Genomic DNA, 4,805 nt, shown 5'->3' with positions numbered 1-4,805 from the left:
TAACGAATCATCTGTTTTCATCCAAGTTATGTAAGCTAGCCAACGTTTGGTGAGCTAAAGTTAGCTTGGCTAACTTTTTTTTTTTTTTTTTTTTAAACCAAACCCACATTTTGAAATTTGGTCATGTTGTTGAATCAATGCGCATTTCTCAGCGAGTGTCTCACGTTTAATTGTGAGTCATTTTTGCGGACAAACAATATGTTTCCCATGTTGTACAAACTTAGCATTAAGCTAGCTTGCTGCCGCGACCCGCGGCTGTTACAGTTTATTGCTCCGGGCGCTATGTTATGGCGATAAATTACTGAGCAGTTAAAGTACCTGGATGGTCCTGCTCTGAGGGGGGGATGAAACTTGAAACGAACAGGTATTTCTCACGTTGCATTGCACTAGCCATTATTTCGACAGTCTTCGACAAAAGCTGAAGTGCAGAATGATAATTTGGAGTTAGGGTCTGGTTTTATACACGTCCCATCGCCCTGGAGACGGAACCTTTGAGACGGAACATGAGCCTTCTGTCTATTATACTGAATGTCCTTTGTTGCCCATTGCTTGTCCAAAAAGCATCTCCATTTCATTATAGGCCGATATGGTGTAAATCAGTCTCAATTAACTGCATTACATTGTTTTAGCAGAGCCCCAATTTGTTCCGAATAATTGAGACAAATTCAAGGTGCTAAGCCGTTAGACTGGGTGTCTAACGTCTAATGAATGTGAAATGTTGAATGCATGGTTAGGTTCACTCTTTCCAAAACAAAAGGCACATTTAGGACACCTGGGCCAGTCGCAGCAGTCTCATCTTCCTCTGATGCCATGTCGGTGTCTCCCTCTTTTTCTAACACTACTTTAATAATACTATATAAAGTATAAAAATATAAAGTATACAAATATAAAAATACAAAATTTAATCAAAGCTACAGTCATGATTGTGCGCTACCACATAATGTTGTTCGTCGCTGCCTTATGCATATCTCTATTACAATTACAACCTGTTGGAAGGCAGGGGACGAAGCATGCAGTTGTTGGTGTGTTTGGATGGAGCTGTGAGCCGCTGTGTCCAGCGCGCCGTGTCACCGTCTGTCTCCTGTATTCCTGATGATTTGCACTGTAGAAACTTGGAAGCTGCGCGGAATAGCCTACCATGTGTGTACAAAAACACAGAGGTATGTGTACCTATTTTGCAATAATAATAATTTTATATTTCATGGCAAGATGTGGCCTTTCTTATTCCATAGGGTCAGTCGAGCTGTTTAGATGGTTTGCCTAATTTTGACCTATGGAAATCCTGGGAATGTGGTGGGAATGGTTTTAGACTGGTTTAAGCTAATACCGGTGTGGTAGACTAGTCTGAGCAGACTATGCTAGCTTGCAGATATTTGCAAGAGTATTTTGGACAGAAGTGGAGAGGGGAAGAGAAGAGTGGTGAGGGGAGGTTGAATTCATAACATTAGTAGTGCAGTACTAACATAAATCTTTGCACAAAGTGATATAATAAGTTATCTGTCAATTTTAGACCAAGCTTACAACGTTGTGAAACACATGGCCCTGATATACAGAAAAGGCCACAAGGAGGGAAGCTGCAGGTCCCCCGCCATCTGATGACCTGAGACAAGGTGAGCTCAGAGATAAAGTGTCAGCTAAAAGTTAACCCAAGCAATTGTTTGTAGCATAGTTTCAACGAAAGGGACATTAACCACACTCATTTAAAATGGCCTGCTATTGAATATTTTAAAAAGAATATAATAAGAATATGATATATTATTGAATATTGCAATAATATTCTTAAGAATATTATAGCCTGCTATTGAATATTATAAGAATTCATAACGTTAGTAGTGCAGTATTAAAATAAATCTTTGCACAAAGTGATATATTAGGAGGTTATCAACTTTAGATCAAGCTTATAACATTGTGAAACACATGGCCCTCATATACAGAAACCCCACAGGACCCACAGAGACTGCATTTGCACAGGGTCCAGAAATTCATGGTACACCCCTGATAACTATTATATGTCTTTATGGAAAGGCATGAAACCTAATGTATTGTATTGTGAATATTCAACACAATATACATTATTCTTCTACATCTTCACATCTAGACCATTTTGTGAGCAAAGACACGTTAGAATGGCAGAGTGAATTACTTCATTGTTATCAAAATGAAAGACTTCAATCCAAATGATTATAACTGGGGAGATTAATCAACACTTATTTCATATGTATTTTATTTCATGTGCTCAGAGGAAAAGACATTTTCAGAGTGTTATTGCATTATTGATTGAGGTTATTACATTATTCAGCCAAAAATGGTTAACAAGCCAATAATGTAATAATATTTGGTTCAATTTTATTACATTATTGGCTTTTTATCACATTACCGGCTTTATAAAATTGTGTTTTTATTTTATTATTGGCAGTTATAATATTATTGGTTATAGGCCTGTTAGTCACACTAAGTTCCAAAACGCAAAGCCGACTAAATATGTTTTAATATATTGAATTGCTTGGTTAATATGCTTCATAAATAAAAGTTTGCACGGTTGCTCACACCAGTAGCCTGCCCTACTTAATGACATCTTCAAGCCAATCTTGAAGGTGAAGGCATCTTATTAAAGATAAGAAGAACTGTAACCAGTATTGAAAACTTGGACAATGAGTTATTGACACTGTCCTGTTAACCGGTGAATCACAGGCCTTACCAACTGAGTTATGTAGTTCATCTCATATTCACAATAACCTCGATTGAAATAGTAGATGAAATGTTGCCACTAGATGGCACCACATAGCTTTATGCTCCCCGTTGGCGAGCTCATGTACTAGAGAAATGTATTTACATCCATAGGCCACATGGATGCAGTAGTATCCAACTGGCAGTACTCTAGTCTTATACAGTTGGTTCCAGATTGATTTCACAATTAAATGAGATTGCAGCTTAATAAACTGAAGAAACATTTTGTGCCTTCATGTTTACAGCGCAACACCAGCTTCCAATTGACTTCATAGCCTCAGGTTATCATTGATGGGTAACGGAGAAGGTGCATGAAGGTACTGGCCTCCTGGAGTGATATCAGTCTATCCCACAATGCAACATTCTTCCAGCATTTACTCCACTTCTTGCTCTCCTGCAAAATTGGATGTGGAGTTGATTTTGGATGATTTTTATTTTTGGATGATTTTGTAGTTCTTTTCCATTTCTGTAACGTGGATAAAATAATGACATCAGACTAGGAGGTCTCCCATCTTTATGCACCTCGTCCAGTCGCTCAGCTGCTCAGATGACTGGAGCGTTAGAGGATTTCTGTCAGGACAGACCTAAAAAGAGGAGAGTCTGTGCTCTATTGAGCGCTGCCGGCCCATCTGCCCACTCAATGCACTTGACTGCAGTAGACGCATACTCAGCAGAGGGAAACGGGCTTGGATTCATTAGATGAGAAGGCCTCCTCCTCACCATGCCATGCTGCAGCTCCCTACTACTGTGTGTAAATGTGTGTGTGTGTGTGTGTGAGATGCATCAGTCAGCAGTTCTGGAGGAGAAACAGGACGTTTCTCTCCTCTTATACTCTCTCATGCATTATGTATGTGTGTGATGTCCAGTCGAGAGCTTGACTCTGTGTGTGTGTGTGTGTGTGAGTGTGTGAGCTGCAGGCAGCCTTATAAGTGCACATTATTATATCAATGCTGCCCTTAGCCCTTAGAAATTCAAAATGGTATTATCTTTGGTGCATACCTATGGAGCGCTGCTGTGCAGGCCAGGTGAGAAATTCAAGGTCTTATCTGGATTTGTCCAGGAAATGGGCTAGCAGGTCTCTAATGAGGATTGATGAGACGTGGGAGTTTAGATGTCAATAAAATCGATGATCTTTGCCTCTCTTGACCTCAGAGTGTGTGAGGAAGTCACAGACGTCTCAGCTCATGCCCCGCTTGCAAGGACTCTTGGTGTAATGTGAATATTAAGTAGCTTGCAGTGAAGTCCCGGTTCTCCTCTCCATCACTTCCACACACATGTCTAGTGGTATTTCTCAGCATCAATGCAATATCATGATCTTCACATGGTCTTGAAAGCGTATTTGTATTATTTGGATTGGTATTGCTGCTGAGTGTCTCAAGCAGGCAGGGTCAGCTGTCTCATTAACCCTAGCAACGTTGATATTGGAATACACTGTAATGTTGAGTGCTAAGTGTAAAGGTGCAGTGTAGTGCAGATCTGATCCTTGCTGAGAACAGGCATTGATGAAAGCTAAATTTAGTGTTGGGATTCCTGAAGGCATTGTGGGCCTAATTCAATGAAACCTCTGTGATGGGAGGTGCACACTTGATAACCTGCACTCTCTCGCATCCAAGCCAGGCTTCTACATCAGCACTCACCCTTGTTTAGCAGCACATGGCATAATTGCATCAGTTCCAGTGTATTGGATAAGAAGAAAATGTTGCACATGCATACTAAAAGGCTGTATGACGTTACCCCTCTTTTGTTTCCACTGTGCTTGCAATGCCATTAGCTTTACTAATAGAACCCATAATGCTCGAGTAGCAGCAGCTTATAAAGCAATTTTGACTGACATAGGGATGATTTAGAGGTTCATACTTCAAGTAAAATAATTTTCCTTTCTCCTGATAATCAGTATTCTGGAAAGGCACATTATGGGAGCAACATGTCTATTTTATCATTTGGCTGTTTTGTAGCCACACTGACTGCAGGCCCATGAGGGGATGGGAAGCCATGAAACTGTTAGGAAACACTTTCCTCTGATCTCTGCACAGACTGAGCTTGTAAAGCTAATGACAGCCAACTGTCTCCCGCCTCAC

The sequence above is a fragment of the Centroberyx affinis genome, unplaced genomic scaffold (assembly GCF_046629955.1).
Source record: "Centroberyx affinis isolate AG114_WGS23_722 - 3 ecotype Tasmania unplaced genomic scaffold, CSIRO-AGI_Caff_v1 ptg000968l_1, whole genome shotgun sequence".
Classification (NCBI taxonomy): Eukaryota; Metazoa; Chordata; class Actinopteri; order Beryciformes; family Berycidae; genus Centroberyx; species Centroberyx affinis.
Note: the sequence above shows the minus strand (reverse complement) of the source record.